Source organism: Phaethon aethereus (genome assembly GCF_964289735.1).
Source record: "Phaethon aethereus genome assembly, chromosome: 2".
Taxonomy (NCBI): Eukaryota; Metazoa; Chordata; class Aves; order Phaethontiformes; family Phaethontidae; genus Phaethon; species Phaethon aethereus.
In genome coordinates, this window is record NC_138582.1 from 110688645 (window position 1) to 110711902 (window position 23258).

Sequence of the window (23258 nt, forward strand, 5' to 3'; positions counted from 1 at the left end):
TCCTGTCTGCCTGCTGGGCCTGTCTCAGGGAAGGTAGGGTGCAATTCCAGAAGTCTGTCTCTCTCTCACTCCTCCGATACTCCTCAACCTACTCATCTCCTCTCGGAGCTCTATCACTAAGCAGAGGAGTTCCTCTACCTGGGTGCACCTCCCGCAGGTGTGCTCACTGCTGCTGTGATAAGCTGGTATAATATACATATAATATATTCTATATAATATAATATATATAATACATACTAGACTGGTATTAGAGAAGGGCACAGCAGCCTGACACTGGGGTGGCAGCATGGTCCCACTGGAGCTATGTCTGGGAAGCTGTGCTGGTGGTGGGTGGGTGCAGAGCTTAGAGAGGCCATGGCTTTCACCACTCAACTTTTCTCTACATCATATTTTATTTGTTTATTATTTCATTAGTCTTTTAAGATCCTTCTTGTCCTGGATTTGGCTGGGATAAAGTTGTTTTTCCTTACTGATGGCTGGTATAGTGCTGTGTTTTGGATTTAGTATGAGAATTATGTTGATAACACTGATGTTTTTGGTTGTTGCTAAGTCGTTGTCGTGCTTATACTAAGTCAAGAACGTTTCAGATTCCCACGCTCTGCCAGTGGGGAGGTGCACAAGAAGCTGGGAGGGGACACAGCCAGGAGAGCTGACCCAGACTGGCCAAAGGGATATTCGCTACCATATAACGTCATGCTCAGTATATAAACTGGAGTTGGCCAAGGGGTGGAAATTGCTGCTTGGGGACAGGCTATTGATCACTGGGTGGTCATCAATACAATGATGTATACCAACCAATGTACATCACTTGGTTTTGTATATTCCTTTATCAGTAATATTATTATTGTTATCATTGTTGTTTCCTCTTCTTTTGCTGTCCTATTAAACTTCTTTTAGCTCAACCCACGAGGTTTTTTTTCTGATTCTCTCCCTCATTCCACCTGGTGGGGGACATGAGCAAGCGGCTGCGTGGTGCTTAAATGCTGGCGGGGTCTAAACCACAACACTTCTGAAATTCTTCACTGTTAAGTTTCTGAATGACTTCACTACCCAGAATGTGACAATACTGAAAGCAAACTTTGTGGTCTTGTTATTCACTCAACTTTTCAAACTTTTAGCAAACATGTAAAAATTCTCAGTACAGAATTCTGTTGAGACTCCATTAGTGATCTCTCTCCACCATGACAATGACCACATATTCCTACTGTGTGTTTTCTATCTGATACCTGCATAAGGCAAATGCTTTAGTACTTATTGCCACATAAGCAATGGTGGTAGCATCTGTGACATCCAGTCATGATGTGCAAGTGCTTTGTTCATCAGAATACACCTGCGGGCAGTATCCTGCTAAATAGTAAATACTATTACTATTAGCAGTAGTAGTAGTAGTAGTAATAGTATTAATAATAATGTGTTTATTAACAGTAAATTCATACTGGAATAAAAATACCTTAAAAGATCATTTAAAGAGCTCAGACTAACACTAGCACGTTCTCTTAGAGATCACTTTGTCCCCAGAAAACTTAAAAAATAAATTAAGTATATCAACATCACCGGGAAAGTCAGAGGCAGAGACACAAAGTGGTATGATGAAGATTTTACAGCATAGCCAGCAAATGAAAAATATCTGTTCATTGACAGTCTGTAAAGCCTGCAGTTAGGCCACCTGATCTTCAATGCCTTCTAATGCCTACGGAGTTGAAAATATTTTCATGTTCATTGGATCATACTCAGTTGCCCACATATGAGCACAGTGGGAACTACTGGACATCCTGGTTAACTCACCAATATCACTAGGTATCTTGAATAAGTAAGAAACTGTTAGCATTCTGTTCCTGCATTTTGTAATGACAACTAAAACTCTATGTTCAGTGGTGGGGGTAGGGGGAGAGGGAGGAGAACAGAAGGTTTTTTTCTTCCCTGTTTGTTTAGCCTACCACTTGGGATCATCAGAGATGAAGAGTGCCACCTATGGATTTTTCTTTTGCTGCTTTATTCAGAGCTAAATTGGGTATTTTCACATTGAAAACTTCCACAGGCAGCATATGCTGTGCTAAATGTTTCGAGCATTTTGATCCCTAGATGTATATACTGTCACTCCCAGGTACGAGTGACATCATTTAACACCTTGTGCTGTTAGATAAGATGATACACATGGCAATAAAGGTGATAGACTAGAATGAAACTAAGTGCAATTCACCAAACTTCAGGCAGCACTGCATCTGGTATCATGAAAAGCTAATAAATGCATTAACAAAAAGATTTTCCTCTCCCAAGTTTTACAAAATGAAAGTGCAATTTCCACTTGGTTTCTTCTTCCTTTCAGTTCCTAAAAATGATCTTGTTCCAACTCTAACATCAAGTACATCATCATGTAAGTTCAGTTAACATCCTCTCTTTACTCACACCACATTTTAGGATTATCCAGGTTTTTAAGGGGCAAGATGCCTATATATAAAATACAACAGGTTAATTTACACTGAATTGTACAAGCATCTTTATTTAAGCTTCTGTTTGCATGTGTACACATACAGGACTTCTCTAAAGAAAACTATTGTCTCAGAGTGAAACTCAGAGAGATTGTTGAGTTTCATCTCATCCTCCCCACCAAAATGCCGGAAAAAACATATACTAACCATTCCTCTCCAGTGAAAATTATTTAAGATGAGATTCACAACCCTTGCAATGAACAGACTGAGTATTGTGGTTTTACTGAAAAGTTTTAATGAAAGCAACCTATTTAAACACCGTTTGGAATTTAGTGCAAAGTAGATTAACCCCCTAAGAGCATTACTAAAAGACAGCTAAAGTAACTAAGCAACGAAATCAGAGTTGTTAGTTTCTTTTTTCCATCTGCTCTGACTTAACACGGTTCTTGCTCTTTAAAGCACTAGATTTTAATGTATGATTCTCTTCAGTCACTGACTAAGGAAAATTAGTAACTTGATGCCATTGCAAAATATATAACTTTAGGCACTGTATTTTTAGCAGTGGTGGTATACTTTGTCTTTTTAAAAATCAGTGTATTTATATCATGTCTGTGAGATACCTGATTAGAGGCAGGTGGGAATGTTTCTTCTTTTAACAACTGTACTACAAATTTTGGTTTCTTTGCTTAGTAACCAAAACTGAGCAAAACAGACCTTTTGTCAATGTCCTGTTAAGTACCGAAGAAAAAATGTCAAAGTGCTTTCACAGATGAAGGTGGAAAGTTGTCATGACTACTGAAAACACTCTAAGTGTTTCCACAGTCTAAGAAAGTAGAAAGTGCACTCAGGGAAGAAGACTCTGTAATATATCTCCTTCATGAAAATGTGGAGTAGCACAAGTACCTGTAGTTAATTTCTTAATTTAACATTATACTCTTGAATAAAACTAACACAGTCTATTTTTCATGTCACCTCCCAGATGCTACTTGAATTCATTCCTGATGCAAAGTTACTGCCTTCAGCAAAGATGAACGTTCATTTGGGACCTTATCTGTAGTAGTCTGAGGCAGACTACAGACATTGTTCACAACTTTTCTTTAAATCTGTACATGATGGAATGTCAATATAAATCAGCAGAATTTCTATTCATTTAATTGATGATTTAAAACCAGTTTCAGTATCTACAAAAACACTGTCCACAAGCTTTCTTCCAGTAAACATGAAAACTGTTTACGGAGCTCTTAAATATACAAAAGAGAGAGAGCTCTTGAGGAGAAACTTTTAAAAACATGTAAACAGGATCTGTAGGGCAGATGTACATGGGAGGGCAGTATATGCTCCTGAAACTCAATTGTATACACATTTGTCAGGATATGTATGTTGTCAGGATATGGATATTGTCAGGATGTATACACACTTGACAGGGTAACCATCTGAGATCCATCTGATCCAGAAAAGCAAGGACAAAGCAACAACAAACAGCAGCTTCAATTATGAGATCAGAGACCCGAGTGCTTTCTGTCTTCCTTTTACTTCCTGGCCAGAATGAACAAGGCACAGGGTTTCCACACAATTCTTCCAGAATTCATGGAGTTTTATGAAAGTCAGGACAGTGACAACTGAAGCAACATTCTTTTTATATCATGAAAACATTTTGCTACATTCCTGTAGGTTGTATTTTTAAGACTTTCTGTTACATGAGATGAACCATCAGTTCTTTGAGGGCTCTCCACGTACTCCTATTTTCAGTGCATGGCAAATAGTGAACAGGGGGCTGAAAATACCAAAACTGCCTCTGTCGAATTGTGCAGCTGACATAAGTGCAAACCATGATGCCAAACATCATGGCGTTTTTTGTGGAAATGTAGTTGAAATTCAAGAAACAATTCAGAGGTTCCTGGTAGCTGAACACATCTAGCATAGGCTGGGAAAGCAGCACTCCTTTTAGCTATGTAGGGTGTAGGCACTTTTGGAACAGAAATGTTGCTGTGCTCATAAACATGTTTCTTTGCAGAACATGATCCAATTTTAAAGGCTTTTGATGTTCTTGCTTGACATTTAGACTTTTCCCCACAAGAGACAAGTAGCTGAGATGATTTTCCATACGTCCTATTCAAAAGAAAGGCTAACATTCATCAGCTAAGGAAACATTAGACTAAGCTGAGGTCTAACCAGAGGACAGACATACATTAACTCATTTACAAAACCTTTTAATAACTATGACTAAAACCAGTCTTTTGCATGACTAACATTTGATAAGCCAGGAAAGATACGATAAGCACCTTTGAAGACAATACATTCTCAATGATTTCAGATGAAGTAAATTCTCTGGAACAGACTGATAAGGGCCTAAAGCTTGGTTTATGTTATTGTTAGTTACCCACAGGGAGAACCTTCTTCACACATGGTCACAGCTCAGGCATTCTGATTCTTTCCTGGAGCTTTATATAGTGTCTTCTGCTTTTTCAAAGAAGGACAATTGCAACATATTGAAATGGTCTAGTGTCAGCACAAAAGATGATTTGTCAAGAAACACGAACATTAAAACAATTAAACATAAAGGAAGATTTAGATTTAGATTAATTATACCCAAATTAAGCAGGTACCACACTTAGGGATAATTCCTTTTATTAATCAAATATCTTTTAAGTTTCTTGGGCTATCCTCTACCACATTTGGATGTAAGTTTACATGTCTAATGCTTCACATCTCCCTTTGTAGTCCCAGCTTCTGAGAGGTGTGGGAGACAGAGCAGAAAAGCAAACACCTCAGGACCACTGTTGTGAAAAGGTTCTATCATCTGAGGCTACGCCACTGGCATAACCTTATCCCAAGAAATGGCAGAGCCCACTCAATAAAGAGCAATGATTAATTTAGTATTTCAGAGTTAGAATCTGTTACTCCAAATTCTGAGTCACAGAAAACACTAGCAACAGTTTTGTGAATTCCTGATACCTGGTCTTTTCCTGGTTTGGATATCAATATGATCCAACTTCAAAAAAATTAACTGCAAAAGGGGAAAAAAACAAAAAGAACAAAAAAAGGATCTAATGTCCTCAACAGATCATACAGGAAATGGAAGAGAATTAAACTCACAAAGAAATTAAGAACAGAAAACAAAATACAAGCTTGAAAAGTGTACCAGAAGATGGGAACTTTAATCCAATAGCTGCAGGACCCTGACTCTCTTTTTTTCTTATTCTTAATTTGTTGTATGTTACACTGGGGGTTTTTTTCCCTTATTTTGTTAAAGAGTTCAGCTCTCATCCATCTTCTCTGTACTATTTAACACTGTGAGATTAAACTTTCTCATCATCACTATTATCACATCTTTTATTTAATCACCTGTTTTCTTCAGGGCCAGAAGAACTTCCCCTGATTTGGTTTACTGAGTTCTACAGACTAGTTTTGCCCCATGCTGATTTGGCAAGAAATCAATAGTTTAATGCATTTGCAACTGAGTGGATCACCTAATTAGTAGCCTTCTAAAAAGGAAATTAGTTACTTACATGTAACTTCTTCCGAAAGATTAAATGATAGCCAATTCACTTTCCAAAGGTAATCTTTTATTTCTACCACAAATCACTGCTCTTTGTTCCACATGTATTTCCCATCATGTAGCTAGTGCTAATCTAACAGAGACATGAATTGCAGGCCACGTAAACATGGTTGTTCATTGTGTGCCTAATTAAACAGCCCAAGCAGGCAGGTCTAGGGATTTCAATGGGCCTATACTTACACATCTCACGGCTATTTACAAGAGGATGATGGATTTAGAGCAGCTCTGCAGTAATTTATGAAAACGGTGTTATTTGTCTGACTATTGATAATTGTATGAACTGTGGACATGTATTGCTTAATGCAAAGGAAATTCGTCTGGGGAGAAGACAGAAAATAATAAAATGGCAAAAGCCTTTTCTCACCAAATGTTTGAGAGTTGTTAAGGAACAATACCAGAATTACTAGGTTTGATGATTTTGCCTCCTGTCCAGTCAACCTTCAAAATAACTTTTGCACAGAACATGAAAAGTCCATCAACACAAACAAACAAACAAAACTACTGGCAGGATGAAACGGGATCGATCTCTGAAAAGACAGGCAGTTCCCTTCCTCCTGACAGAAGGCCGCATCTGTGGGGATATGAGTTTAGGTAAACGGAGCAGCATGACCATGTACATTCATGTACCTTGTTTGGGTTTTTTTGTGTTTTAAAGTCTTCTTTTTTCTCCAGAATCTTTCATTTTACTGAAAAAACAAAGTGTCATTTTATGACCCTTACACTTTGGAGTGTCTTACACTCCAGAAAGAAAGCTGCAGGAGCCCAAATTCTATCAGATCTGCAACAGAGTACTGTAGCCAAGCTAGGAATTGTACAGTCACACTCTCTGACTCTCCTCTGCAGTAAAAATTGAAGTATGAAAGTGTACCTAGAGGCAGATGCTCACAAAGAGGATAACTGCAATGTTCAGCTGTCATTGTGACATTGATCCAATAAGATTCTTAATGTGAAATTTTCAGCAATTCATTGAGAGATGATTTACAGAAGAAGGAGTATCTCCTTAAGTTTAATAGTAATTTATTGGCTATCTTAGTAATCTACAGAATATGTATTCTAGGGAATATGTACTCCTAAATCATAGAGGGGAAAATAATCAAGTATAACAGCAGCAACATTCTGAATTAAGACGTAAGCACAGCACAGACTGTTTAGTTCCTCCTTCCATGGCATTCTTGTCAATCCAAAAATATCAACCTAAAGTATTTTTTAGCCTCACCTCTGGGAAGTGTCATCCTTACATTTGACCTTTTCTTGGCACCTGCACTCCTTTTTGCGATCACTCTGTACTCCTGGGAGGGACATACAGGATAGAGAAACTGGCTATTTTTTAAACTAAGGAAAACAAAGGAAGTGAAAATAGAAAACCTAGATTTATTACGATTACTCCTCAAATCTGCACAGAAAGCATTATTCCTATGTGCAGAGGCTCTAGCTCTCTTCTTATTCTAATTGCTTAGGCTTTATCTGCCTTAGTGTTAAAGGACTACTGTGGCATGTGATGGTACAGCACAGAAATTATTTCTGAGGCAGTCAGAACTGTTTAGAATTTACTAGGGAAATAGCCCCTACTGTAGGTATAGTTCAGCCATTAAATAGTATAATTAGCCATTTTATGATTCATGAGTGTTGGTCTCTTTGTTTTAAAGTACAATAAAAACAGACAGGGAGAAACTGTGTTCCATTAAGTTTCTAAGCAATACCTATGTTTTCCAATACAGTTTTCCATAAGATTTATCATTACAGTGAAATTAGTAAAATCTCTGTTAGTGGTCAGCTGTAGTTAAATCTTCTAGAGATCTTTCCTAAGTGGAGCTATAGCATATTCTTCTCAGGCATTGAAAAAACAGCCTGGATTGAAAAGCATTGCTACATAAAGCCAGAGAGAGAAGAACATGGAGTAAAATTAAACAAAAAATACATGTTAAAGGAAATAAGGTGGGGGGAGGGGCGCAGAGCCACAAATGAGATGAGGGAATTTAATTTAAGAAGTCTGGTGATAAGATTGTGTTTGCAGTGGCTTGTTACACTTCCTCATCTACCTGTTTTTGTTGGTTTTTTTTTCCCCCTGTATCACAGGCTGATCCTCCTGCAGTCATCTCTGACTGTCATGAACAATGTGCGAATTTTTAATTCTAGGCCATCATTAGCATCAGTCCTTCCAGCTCATACACCAAAGCGTAATTTAAAAATTCAGTGAGTTGGTGTGTGCATGGGGTATGCTTACCTGCAAGTGAAGCTTTTTGGCCTTCATCCAAAAATAAAAGAATTGTTCAGTAATATATTTTACATCTTAAACTTAATTTGTACTGACATATGACACCTTTCTTGAAATTGCTGTCTTTGTAAGTACAAACATCCTGTCCCTTTTAAAAGAAAAAGATGCTGACAGATCAGTGTGGATCTAAATTTTAGTGCCAGCAGTAATATGCTATCAGTATGTACCCAACCAAAGCCTGGGAACTTTTATGTTTTCATTTAGCTTTCTTAGAGATGAGAACACATGATAAACCTATCAGAGCTACCATCCCTCAACCTCGCCTGGCAGCCTGGGTGATAGAGCCTGCTTTACATTCAGACAGAAGACGAATTAGAGTGCACTGTGCTCACGCTTCATGCTCTCTTCTTGCAATAGAAGTCATTCATCTCTTCACCTTGATTGAGAGATACTGGACAGTGTGCTGGGAAAGAGGGGAGGAGGATGGAGTCAAAAATCAGGGGCAGGGAAGAAAGATAAGAGGGAGAACAGTAGGGAGAATGCTGCCTAAGGAATTCAGGCCCTCATAACCAACCCTAAGTAAAAAAGCATGACTGTGTAAAGACAGAACACAAGGTAAAGGCACATTCTCAAAAATGCATTTCACTTATTTAAGAAATTTATGTGTTTCTACAATCAGATTAACTCACAGAATGAAGAGGAAGAAATTACAAGATGCAGGTATATTAGCAAACATTATCCATCATTCATTGTTCAGACTTAGATTTAAGTAGGAACAAGAAGTTTGAATTGCTTGAAAAAGGAGTCCTTCCACTGACAAATGAGTAAATGCATAGCAACATAGCCAGCTCTCTATAATACAGGCCGAATAATAGTAAGTTAAATAAAAAAAATCCAAAAGAAATTGAGATTGATTACATTTGTATTCTTAAAAGCTGCAAGATATTTTTTGTTAGCTCTAAGTCAAAAGGCATTCAGGAGCAAGAACTCTATGCAGGACCTGCCTCAATGACAAACCTGCTAGATGTCTACGTTCTGGGGCACTGTTACTGTTTTAGTGCCCCTTAACTGGCTTTTGGTTCTACACATTCTTTAGAAAGCAGTAGAGACAGCAGCATGGCAACCAAGTCAGAAAGCAAAGACCTGACGGTACCCTGGACATCAGTTTTCATGTCACTGGAAATTATGAACAACTGGCTACTTAGAGTTTTAGATTATCTTGTCTACACCCAAAAATGACTCGGCTACACTCTCCTTTATCCATCTACATTTCACATGTGCACAGAGCAATGGTACTAGCATCCACAGAGTTCAACATCCTTCATACACCTCAAGTTATTTCGCATCGGTTTTCCTTGAGATTCCAAGACAGACTGAAACACAGACTGCTTAAGAATCAGAATAATTTTTATCCTTCAGCTTTCAACTCCCACAAAAGCTACCTTGTTTTTATAAAAAAGGTATGCAAATACATAGTATGGAAGAATAAATATAATCTGGCCCTCTAATCAATCTCTTGCAACATGCACTGTCTTGGCATTAACATGAAGTTAGAGGACAGTAAGTGGTGTGTATCCCCTCAATCACACTGCTCCTGTAAACACAGAATTTGCTCATACTTACCAATGGACCTGGCAAAACAATACATAAAAATATAATCATTGATTTCTTCAGCATTTATTCTGTTTTGTAATCAGTATACAGTGTTCTGATCACACAGCTAAGCACTTTTCAGTAATGCTTTAAGCAGCTTAATTAATGTAATTTTTATTATACTGCAAGAGTGAACATTTCAAGATTGTGAGTTTTCATATAATTCAAAGTGATATTTCAAGTATGAAATGCTCTTTTTCCTCGCCTAAATATTACTTCATCATCTATTTCCAGCACTCATATTTTGGCAATGGTTCTATGAAACTTGGCAGCATCAGTACATCACAAAGCCTAGCTGGGACACAACGGTCCATCCCTTCGCCACCTCTAAGGTTAAATCTCTTTCATTGATATGTGATATACACAATACACCATATTTGAAATCTTTCATGCCAGTTACTACCACCTATAAATTGGCAAATAAGATCTTGCAAATATGTAACTCCATAACACAAAAACCTTAGAAGAAAAACAAGTTTTGTATTTCTTAAAGTATACCTGTCTTTATAGATTGTGAAATAATGAGCCTGAAATATTCAAGTATATTCCTTTTCCACCCTTTCTCTACAACTGCTATTTGGAGACAGAATAAACTCTCAGGCTTCTTAAGTTAAAAAATTAGCCTTCCCTCAGTTTAAAAACATGTTGTTCTTGTCTATTAGTAAAACAAAAAGTCATGCTATTTTATGTTTACCTAAAATTATTTAATTCTTGAACACAGTACCATTTTTATATTATTAGATATTTTATTAATACAAATATCTATAATATCTGTAAATTAAGTGCTTGTCAAAAATACATTAATAGGCAGGAAGATTCAGTCATATTACTCTTTCAAGACTATTCATTTCAGTGCATCTTCAAAGCATATTCCTGGATGCACCACCATTATCCTTTGTGCATAGGATGATTATTTTTTAGTAACACTAGTATCAGTAACAATAACTGAAAATTTGATTTGCATTGTGTCATTCTCTTATAAATCAAAACTGACTCACAAATATCCTTTAAAGAAGTCTTGCAATAGGCCTCCCAGATTGTAATTTATTACAGTGGAACCCTAAGAAATTTATCAGAAAATACATATGCAACAAATGTTTTCTCTAAAAAAAGTCAGCAAATTGTTCATAAAGGAGATGAAAAAATTCTTGAACTTATTTATTACAGGAAATTATTTCTGAATTTCATCAGTGAGTAAGGAAGTAATTTGTTTTCAATTCACAAACTTAAATTATATTAGCAATTAAAAGTTCATTCTGTTTTGGTTTTGTCCATAAATCACATAGTCCCTGTTATCTGACTGGTTCAGGTATGTAACTAACGCATTACAAACTGGAAATCACATGATGATATTTTTATACCACACATGTATGGATACACAATTTGCAATTCATGATGTCTGGAAAGCACATAAGCCTTCCAAAATGGGGACAAACAATTTTAAATGCCTTTATACATCTACCAAACATAACTTACATTTCAAATAGCATATTTGTTCATAAAACTCTTCCTTTTCATGCAGTATTGCTTTTACAACAGCTCAGATTTCAAAATTGACAAATGAACATAAACCACTTTCAGTAAATATGCACTAACTGGGGCTTAACATGCACTTTTTATAATTATTTCTAATAATAAAAAACTAGTACTTGAATATTCAAGGAAAATTAATAGAAAAATATTGCAAATAAAGCCAAATGTAAAGTTGTGCACAGCCATTTTTTTAATTAGTCACTCCAAATTAGTGCTTTAAATCTCATTTTATGGGTAGCTGAACTGAACAGCAGATATTAAATGGCTTGATAAGAGTCACATAAAGACATGCTGGAATGTGTTGAACTCTCTCCAAATCTCTAGCTTTATTTCCCCCATGGTAGACTTTTAGGAGGATGAAAGGGAAATCCACTTTTATCTTGCAATCTTTAATTTAGGCTAGAAAACAAGTTACCAAAAAAGTCGAATACACACTCATTATCAACTAAGATAAAAATGACAATTAGTCACCAGAGATAATAAATACAAAATGACTCCACTATGTTAAAGAAGAATTTTTAGGAAATTTGAATTTCAGTTATGAAATATAATAACTGTAAAAATTACAAATAGTGCTTCACTATAACATAATATATTATAGAATAGCAGGGTGCATTAAATGAAGCACAAAAGCTTTGACTGAAGCCCAAAACCAAAATACCATTATAAAGTTCATGCAGATTAAAGCATTCCCCTTAGCCTGTTAAGTAGTGAGCCTGAGAATATGATGTGGAAAAGGAAATGGGATACAATCATGTATTTAAAAAAAAAGTTTTATACATTTCTACTAGTGATTTTTTTTGCTTAATATGTATTTTTGTTGTAAAACCTACACATATAATAATCTAATTAATTTTATTTTTAAATGATCCATGCACTTTGTATAATTTATTTTTTTAATTCCTCTTTTACTTTCATTACAAGCAAAGTATTTTTGAAACAGTTTTGGGCTTATGATACAGGCAAAATACTGCTATTTATTTCACTAAGCAAGAACATCTTACATACAGTTTGCAAGCTTCTGAGATGTTGAAAGCTAATGAAACTGCAGATCAATAGGATTAGAAAGGTGAGTCATAGTCATTGTGATCCACAGAGCAGTAAACTCTAAGGCTGTTTCTGAAACTGCTAATACTCAGATTCTTCCTGCCCTTGCATTTTCTGGAAGTAGCAAAGCAGAAAATGGAGTGAGCTTTGTAAATGAGACTAGTTTCTGAGCAGTTTCATGATAAATGATGGTTAAGGAAAAATGTTCTGTATGTCATACACCAAACTTTAAAGTTGGATAGAAACAAATTTCCTTAAGATCACCCTGAACGTTGGTATCGCCCTGTTGAAAAGATTAATTTTTTTCCAGTACAGTAAAATCTGGGTTAGCACTGAAAGCCAAGCGGATTCCTTACACATTTGTTCTTGATTGCGGAAACAAATGTAAAGACTAGGACAGTTGCCTCGCTGTAATGATGTACTAAGAATACACTGGAGTCCATAGTAGCTGCAAGTACATTTCTAATAACAATATTATAATGTAAACAACACTTTCAAATTATATTAAAATCATGGAAAATTTCTTCCATGCAATTAAAGAAAATTTTACTGCAAAATTGCCATGGAGATCCTTGGTTGCAGTACTTTTCTACTCTTCTAATCAAATGTGATTTCTGAAAATCTGTCTTTATCAATTTTAATTTACAAGGTCATTTCAGCTGTCAGAATATTAATTATGCAAAGTATGCATGCAAACCAAGTCAATTTTTTGGGGACAAGTGTCAGCTACAGTGCCTGAACATAACTCTGAAAAGGTTTCAATGGAAAGCTAAAAAGACTTTGCATAGGACATATTTTAGTTCTAATGTAAGTACTTGCCTATTACAAGTCCAAGCATGGAACAGAGACAGCAACAAAAAGTTTCAAATTTCACATGGCTGTATGACATTCAGGAATTGTTTCTACAGGCAGATTGCACCAGCTATGGAGTTTGATTCTTTGTTTGCGCATCAAAATGTTGAAGCACTAGGAGAAAGGGTTTAGGCTTCTTTATAAAATTAAACTAGTTCCGTTGAATGCATTTTTAAGGTGCGTGCATGTATGCACACATGGTTGTGTCATTTTGTAGACCCATCACAGTGGTTTATGACACATCTCAAAAGCAGAAACACGAACCACTGTTTTTATGCAGCAAAATACAGCTCTTGACCCAAATGAGACTTACCATATGATAGGTAGATACAATGCAGTGATATTTTTATATTTCTGGGCACTAGCATGAGATATGATTACAATTTCGTTGCTAATATTTGTAGGATTCCTGAAAAGAACTCACTGCATTTATAAAGACCTGTCCTATTTGACTTTTGTTGAGATCATAAATATAATAAAACCTGTTTAAAAATGAAATAAGAATATATAACTGACAAAAAGAGCCCTACCATTCTCAAAAAGATTTAAGATTCATCTATTACTCCAGCTGTATAATTCCTCGGTGACCTTTCTTCAACATGCATCAAGACATGCAGCATTCCATCTCTTTGTGCTATCTGAAGCTTTTTCACCATTTATCTACAGAATAACTGTGAGTCACTAATAGGATGAGCACTGTTTACTCACACCATGATTGTTAAGACATTCAAATAAAAGGTGGTAAACTTTCCCTCCTGCTCATGCTTTCTCGTCTCCTTTAGCTAAGTTCATAATAAGAGGAAATACTGAGAATGCAATCAAGCAAAATGCAACAAGGAAAAGTTCTTATCAAGTCTACAGAGCACACATTGCAAAGGCAATAAGTATAAATGAGGGAATTTCAAAAAAAGCAAGAGCATCAGACTTTGGGCAACTTGTTCCTGTGAATGAAAATCATGAGAACACAGGATCTGAACGTCTCTTTTCAAAATTCCATTCAGTTTGGTTACGATGCCAGTGAAAACACAACAGGCCTAATTAAATAAAAAATAATTTATTCTAAAGCTCCACAAAAAGTTTCCAACTTATACAATCAAGTGTAAGAACTAGTTTTCAAAAAATTAACATGAATCTGTTGGAATAAAAAGGTGATTAAAAAAATAACATACAAGTACAGAAAGTGTTTTGGGAAGTCTGGTCAGTAAGAATGATGAAAAAGAAGTAAGTGCCAGAAGCAGAAGCAGCATTTTCAAGCACCACTAAAGCTTGCTTCTTTTTGAGGCCTCATCTACTTGGATAAAGATTCACAAGGAAATATCCTTAGTGCCACCTTGAGAGTATTTTTGTTGTTATAGATTGAAGCAAGATTCTTCCTACACAAACATATAAACATCACACACTGCTACTCTACAACACTATTTGGCTTGTTCTTACTGATAAATAAAAGTTTGTTTACTGAAGGATTTTCAGTCATTGTGTATTGCTAGTCATAGTGTCTAATCTCACTTGGATTTGTTGGGCAAGATCAAATTATAAGCATGCAGGTCTCAGTCCAGATGCAGAAAGTCTGTAAAATCACTTCTCAGGATCATTCAAGTTATGCACACACTTATGCACATACTATGAGTATTTTTTATTGCCATGGCAACAGATCTAGTTTCACTCTTCTCCAGTTTACAATACAACCTTTACAGTGACCATCATCCCTCAAAACAGTACTTTTTAACAGCTCTACAGTTACTATTTATGCTAATTTCCCAATCTCAGCTAAATTGCTCTGTTTTAGGCGGGGGGGGGGCTAAGTATTGTGGTCATCCAGTGAATAAGCTGAATGACAGTGTCTTTGACAGGACTCAATAACCCAAAATGGTCTAGTACTTTGCTGGTTAACTATCAATTCACTCCTAAAGAGAACATCAATATTAAATATTCAGTGCTGCACTACCAAAACCTTATGCACCCCAGATTAAACCTAAAGTAGACATACTTTGACAAGGTAATTTAAAGCCCTTAAACTGGGCAATAAGCCAGTTGCCATCAGCAGTCCACTCTGGAGATTTGTGCATCTCCAACTTGTTACTTCCCACTGCAAAGTATTACACAGGTAAGCTCAGTGCTTTGCTGATCAGAGAAAAACAAAGCTTTACACATTCTGTTTCAGCTTCACAGTTCAGTTTTGCCAATTTATGCAGATAAATCAGCACTAAGCCACTGACTATGGGATTCAATAAAGTGCTTTCTTTGGAAAGATACAAGCCCTTAAAATCTACTTCATTATTTAAAAAAGCAGCACTAACAAGTGTTCCTGTTAGAGCCCTAGACTGCCAGTTTTATATGATGGGATTTGTTGTCTTCAGGGAAAGGTGATAATAACAACCTGGGACTGTAGGCATGCAAGGGTTTAATTGACAGTCTGCCCTAGACATAAAGGGCTACCTGCAGTTTGCTTACATAGTAGAAGCAGCAGACAGTAATGATAAATTTAATTTGAGCTCCAGTCAGGTTTCATACATGAGCCAGTATTTACAATCAGCACTGAGAATCGTTCTCAGCTCAGACCATATGAGTCAGGGAAGCCTCTTATCTGAATAATTATATTTTTGCTCTACTCCCAGTTTCACAAACACCATCTTTTGGCAAGTTCTGGAACATATCCCGATTTTTTTCCCTCGTTATGCATTTATGACTCATTAAACCAGATTTCCAGAGTTATTAATTTTTATAATTGTATAGATAGGTAGATTTTCTGAAACATGCGAGTCAGTTGTCCGACTACCACCAGAATCAATGGCAGGTAGGCACCTTCTCAATTAGTGTTGTTTATAGTATTAATAGGGACTCACATACTTGAAATGCAATTGAAAATTTGGCTCACATTGAGAGGGGGTAGGATGAAAAGGGGAGGCTGAGGTAGGTTCTATTATTTTGAAGACGAAAACCACAGATACTTTAACACCTATGGAAAATCCACTGAGAAGCACTGGTAAGTCACTCCCCAAAACAAGAAAAGCCTCTGAAATCAATATAGCCTATTGATGGCACCAAGAATTTACCTTTTCTCCTTTTTTTCTTTTTTCCTGTAGGTGTGTTGAATTATGGCTATGGACAATAAGCACATTCATACACCTAGGAGCAGAACCAGGATACACTTGGGAAAAAAGGTTAAGCTGGTAGAAGTGCTACTCCAGTATTAATTAGTGTTCTCCAGTATTTCAGAGTATGATTATTTTCACACACCAGGAAAGCATATGTGTTTGTTTTTCACAACACAATTTGACATACTCACACAAGCGTATTTGTGATTCCTAATGCCATCAACAGACTACATTATTTTCAGTGTTCTAAAACCACACAGCCTCAATTAATACTGTCTAGTGATTAGTACTGGTTAACATTCCTCCCAACATTTGCTGCTTGTTGAAATACCTGCCCATCCCCTCCTGTAGGCAGTTTTTTCAGCTACTGGTACCAAAGACCTTGTAGCTTGACCTAATTGCCACTTTTGAGTACGTCTCTAACAGCTCTCTTTTGGGTCTTCACCAGACATTTCCTTCTCCAAAAGTTTCTCTTTCAGAAGAAGCTTTACTAATTTTTACAATCCCTTTTCCTTTCCCTTTGGAGTCAAGAGCTGTACCATATAGGGAATTTCCTCTATTTTTAATTGGTTTTTCTGCAATATTCAGAGACTTGATATAATTTACTTCTGACTGAGACTCAGGCAACAGTATAACAACTGCATTTGTGAAAAAGGAAATAAATCATATACACACAGAATTAGAAACAATAGAGTTCCATTAGGTCAGTTCGCTCCTGCCCATGTTCATGCAGATTTACTTCCTCATTCTTTGTTCATTCACGGTTTTAAATGGCAATAGGAGAAAAGAAAATGTATTGAAAAATTTGTTGTTCTTTTATCTGCTGCACACAGAAACTTGCATTAGTGCTTGCAAGAAAGTAAAGCAAAAGAGATTCCGTTCCTTCACTTTATTTTTTTGAGAAACTGCTGCATATATACTCTGTGGCTAACACCTTCATTTTAGCAAGAGAATCATGTTATATAACAAGGAAAGCACATCTCAAAACTTCATTCATTCATTTTTCAGTGGGCAGACATTTCTCATCTCTAACAGGCCTTTGCTCAAAATCTGAAGTTATTCCAGCAAGACTCATGCTCCCATGTATCCATTCCTAAACTCACATTATCATACATTTGATCTTTTATTTGCTTGCGCAAAGTATCAGCTTTCTGCCTGCACTTTTTTTTCTTCAGGAGATCAATCTATCTCCAGCATTTCTGCTTGTACTGTTGTATACGTGTTGGTGGATTGGCATATTATAACATCACTAACAATACTACTAACATCACTGAAAATTAATCACAGAATATCACCATTATTCTACCTGGTCTCATTTGTCTAACATTCAAATTATCTGAATGAAATAAATAAAACTTTAAACATGATGAAAAAAGCATAAAACTCAATGAGTTAATGGGCAATGTTGATCAACTCCCTTCAGTTCTCTCAGTTGTATAAAAGAAGTGTGAATTCAGCTGTGTTTCATTGTTCATAATGAAAGAAAGCAGACGAAATAATAATGAATTTGAATAATGTATTAAATAACAGAGAGAGGCTTAGGTGTCTATAATTGCTTGCCTTTTTTTTTTTTTTACTTACTACAAAACCACTTCCTTGCTTTGCTCAGGTTTATACATTCTGTACACTTGCATTCTTTGCTCATCTACTGACTTATAAATATTCTGGATGTAACAATCCAAAGTATGAAGGCTGTTAAAAAAGACAACCCATTGCAATTCTTTTATTTCCTTTGTTTGTGTTTATCATTATTTTGTAGGACTGACCTGGGAAGATTCATGAAGATAAATGTTGAAGATACAAAAAATCACATTATACTCTGCGTTATTTTGAATTTGTTTTCTGTTCTGATGGATTTGTATTTAAGCTTACAGCAGAGCTATGATCATGAGAAGAAAGATTGCAAATCACACCAAAAGTACCCTTTCCACAAGAAATGCAAATTTGACCATCCTGTCTCATGGCCATACATGCAAAAGAAACAAGTGGTCACCAAAACTGAAGCCCTGACATATTAAAAATCTGATCAACAACCCAACATCATTGTTACTTATTGAGATGTGAGAAGCTGCAGGCTTGAGAAAATGATGTCAGCAGGTACTTTAGTTTCCTTTATTAGGTGACAAAACCTGAGTTGCCATTGTTGGGTCCTGTTTGTTTGTCATGTAACAGCTAATAACTCTGGTTTTGCTGAACACATTTGAATTTGAGCTACAAAAAGTCCCATTGCCCTCTTTCTATCTGCTAATACTTGTGTTTATGATAATCTGTGTGCTTTTGAAATCCCAGTAACACTACCTAGGAAGTCTGACCATGATGTGTAACAGTTGTTAATGACCACTTTACATAAAGATAACAATGGATAACTTGGTAAAAACTGCAGGCATACCACCCAAAGGCTTTGGTTATAGAAGACAGGTTTTAAGAACAGAAGATTCACGTGCAGGAGAGCCCACCACATGTGAAACAGGGAAAGGTATTTTTTCTCTTTCGCTTGACTTCCTTTCTGCCTCCTCCTTCCACCATCTCTAATTCTACGGGATTTTACACCAACACAACTTTCAGAAACAGATTAATTCTACTCTAGGAACAAGTCTCCTTACAGAGTGCATTTTGTACAGTCATACAGAAAGGAGTGACCTTCTGTATGCCATAGACTGGTCTCCCATACGAAACTTTGCATAGTCCATTCACCTTTGCTTCTAAGAAAAAAACAGCACACAGTGGATTGACAGATGCTCACTGCATACATTTGTTCTCAATGAAGACTTATCACTCATACTAAAAACTCTCCCATCCTTAAGCCAGTGAAAAAGAGCGAGAAAGTAGACAAAATTAAAAAGAAATGCTGTAAAATAGAAACAAGTCAAAATTATGTCTCTAATCAAATATTTCCTCTGGGCACTAGGCAGCTATTAGGTGGTTTGAGTGCAAGCTTAAGATGCCTCACAAAAGCCCCTTATTTCCAACAGTGCAAATGAGGTTAGTGGACTCATTTTCACTCTGTGATTCACTTTCTCTGTTGTGCTTTTTTCTTTTATGCAGATAATTGGAAACAACAAAGAAACATCATTCTCTAGAGTTTAGAAGTGAGAGGAAGTTCACTTCTATCAAAAAAAACAAATTCAAGACAAGAAAGAGAAAAGGAGAAGGAAAATAAAGCCAGTGTGGAGAGAGGAACAGTTACACAGAAGGGTAAGAGGCAATTAGCACCCACCCTCCCACATACACCAGCACACATTCACACAATCTACAATCTGATTTTAACACAGCTTACCCTAACTCTTAGGCTTGAATAAAACATCATTAACATCATTTCTGTCTGTCCCTTGGGAGGATCTTAGTAGTGCTGGGAGACAGCACAGAAGAGGCACAAAGGAAGGGGCGAGGGGGGGGAGACTGTAACAGTACTGAACATAATTTATTCTCTCTGACAGAGAAATAAAGAATCCTCTTATGATTTATGATTTAAGGATTTTTCAAAACTAGAAAAGTTAGTTCTGTGGGCAGAAGTTACAAAAGATTCTGATTTCCACATCTCCTTTATTCCCATATTGCTGTACATGTTATAAAAATTTGGGGTTGGTGGTCAATGACAAGCATTTTCCAGAACACATTTAGGAACTACTTTTGAGGGAAACTGAAGAGAGTGTCAATCAGGTCTGGCTTCTCTAAAAGGCCAGCTTTCTCAAAGTGGTATCTGGAGGCTGCTACTAGATAGAGGGGTTGACTATCCAGGCCCAGTATACCACTCAATGTCCAAACAAGCTATCTTTTGTTCATGTCTTTAGGGTCTACACCATGTTCAACTGTACTTACTGTACCCATTTTCATGCACAAAGGGAGGGTGCAGTGTGACTCACAGGCTTGTTCCAGCCTATGCCAACACTTCTAATGCCATGAATAAATGCAGAACCATCCTATGTCTCTGCATTCCTCCTGTTATTTCTGCAGTTACACTGAACTGAGTCATAATCAAGCTCTAATCAAAATACTGTGAATAAAATTAAGGGCTTTTTCAGACATTGCTGCGAATCTGTGTAAAAGTCAGCTTAATATTTCTGATTTGTCTGGAGTATTTTATCATTACATTTGGCATAGCAATGTTCTCCTTGCCCACTCAATCTTTAATCTATTCCCAATTTTGACATTGTTTATTTATTATAAAACTATTATGGGATATTGCTAGTGCAAAGTTATGACAACAATACATGAAAATTATCATTCTTCTGAAAAATACACACTGTCTCAAAAATTCACATTCAAATATGTGGCACTTCTCTTACAGCAAAAGCTGTAGTTATTTTCACAGAAAAGGTCTATCTAGTGTCTGCCTTACTATTTTGAGGCAGTATCCATTTCATTGTAATTACTTTTCTCTTTAAATTCTCCAATATATTTTTGGGAAAATTTTGTACTGCGGTGCTGAAACGCAACCTTTAAATCTTTTCTTCAGCAAAGACAACACCATTGCCTGTAGTACATATTTGCTATACTGACACCAGGAGACCAGAAGAGAGAGAGATACACTTATTTTGAAATCAGGGAAAGGGAAAGCTTGGAGAACAAAACATTTGCATACATGTGGTATCTTTTTTAAAGATTAAATAGGAAAATTTAAATTAGAAGAGTAGAGCCTTCTAGAAATGCTCCACAAGCTCTCCGAACACAAATTCAATGAACTGAGCTTTCTCCGTAATTTGTAAGATCAAAAAATATAGCAGTGGTATGTGATGAATACAATAACATTACTATCTTTAAAACTGATCATTTAACTTCTCCATCTACGATATATGTTTGAATTTTAATAATAGAAAGGTCTAATAGAGCCAAAATACCTGTAACTGTTGTATTCAAATCTCTAGCAAAGAAATCTACCAGATTTCTTTTCACATTGAAAATTTATCATTGACAAAGAATTGATAGTTCTTTCTGATAGACATCTAGCAGTTTGCAAAAAACCAAACAGACTATCTTCTGAATTCAAGAGGCAAGTTGTGCCTTTCATAACCAATTCTGTGTATTCGCAGAAAAAAAAAAATCTATTTGGCACCTTCTTATCTGAACTTACTCCTAATGAAACTAATGAAAACATCTTTGATGAAAATTACCAAGTAGTGCAAATGTTTAAAGTTCCCCACTATTCTCACCTCTACATACTCTTGATACAGATATTATTTATTAACAACGCTAACCTGAAGTGCTTATTAAAAAAAAAAAAAAACAGGAACAAATACATATAGAGGGAATAGAAGAAAAATACCTCTGCCTCATAAGATGCAGATTGTGAATATAAGGATTAGGTTTCTAATATGCATCCCAAGGACTGGCTTTAAGTTGCAAGTAATCTCTAATCAACAGGTGTATATATGTATAGAAATATTCATGTGGGAGCATACTAGAATAAATGGGTTCCTCAGATCCAAGTCAGAAATAAAGTTTCCTCAGATTCATAGCTTGAGACAGTTACAATGAAAAAGTACAGTGTTGCAAATGCAGACTTTCTATTTGGAAATAAAACTGAACATGAAGGTTAGAAGACTGTGATTGTTCTGATACACCTTTAGAAGACATTTCAGATTATAAAAGATAATAAGGAAAAATAAAAACCCCATAGTTTATGCAAAGGGACCATATATTTGGGTGAATAAATGTGGGAATGACACTTCAGGGAATTCATGACTGACTTTCATATCCCACCAGAACAATATCTATGGGCGTACTTTTTTTTATGGAAGGATGCTGGAATTACGAAGTACAGGTCAACAATTAGAAGTCAAGCAGGTTTCAGAATCCAACTGAAATAACAACAAATCAACCCATCTTTTGACTCAGAAAGGGTATAAAAACTACCTGGTGAAACTAGACAATTTATCCTTCACAATCAAAGAGCCAGAGGTAAAAGACATTTCAGAAGAAATCAATCAATCTCTCTCCAGAAATGTAGTAATGGTCTGGGGATTTTACCTACCAAAGTTAACAGAATTTAACACACGATGTATTATCTATGGCATTTCTTTTCATTTTCTCCTATGTGTGCTTAATAACTTCAATTAATAAGACTGTCTCAAGACTGTTCTGACAAATTGAAGACAGTATGTTTTGATGACAAAGTAATTTCCAGGCTGCAGCATGCAACAGCTGGCTATGCTACAACTCTCATTTGAGGCAATATGCTAAAAAAATTATTCAGGATATTAGCTGAATTAAGGACTTTGGAAAAGATGCATGCTGCAGCAACAGTTAGTTTAATTCTTGTGACAGATCATCTTTAATTTCGTAATATTTGTTTTAGACTGTGATTATCTTCATTGCCAGAACATTTCCGGGAAGTGTGTGTCATTAGTATCTGCAGGATTAGAATCTATTTTTAATTAACTACGTATTAACATTATAGGTTTTTAACATTATTTAAACAGTAATTTCCATATGTATTTTTAATGATTCCACTGATAGGAGATAATTAAATGAGAATGACCTTGAAAGAATTTTTTCCCTTTCTACTTAGGGTACTTCATATGCCACTAAATTTTCTATCACTTGGGTAATGTTATGACTATTTATAGCATCACATTTATATTTAATTTTCATTAGCTATGCACCTTGTAACTTTGAAAAAACACCAGTTTTCAATACTGATAAAGTCTACTTTTAAAATTTGTGTTCTCTGCCTGAAGCTTTCATATGCAACCTCACACATATGGGACACTTCAGAAGTACAACTTCCAACTCTTTTTTGATCTTAGCATTTGAACTTGCTGAGAATCCTGCTTGACCAAAGACTGCAGGCCACTGCTGAACTGGACGTTTTTAAAAAAACTTTTAAAAAGTACAAAAAATAATATTTACGCTTGAGTTAAAAAACCCTTAATGAC

General features: G+C 36.0%; 1 protein-coding gene across 1 annotated transcript in view; it reads right to left on the minus strand.

The window, feature by feature from the left end:
* CNTNAP2 (contactin associated protein 2) overlaps positions 1 to 23258 on the minus strand; it is a gene marked incomplete at its 3' end in the record, with an annotated part of 1307043 nt that overhangs the window by 586008 nt on the left and 697777 nt on the right. The gene's annotated exons all lie outside the window — the stretch shown is intronic.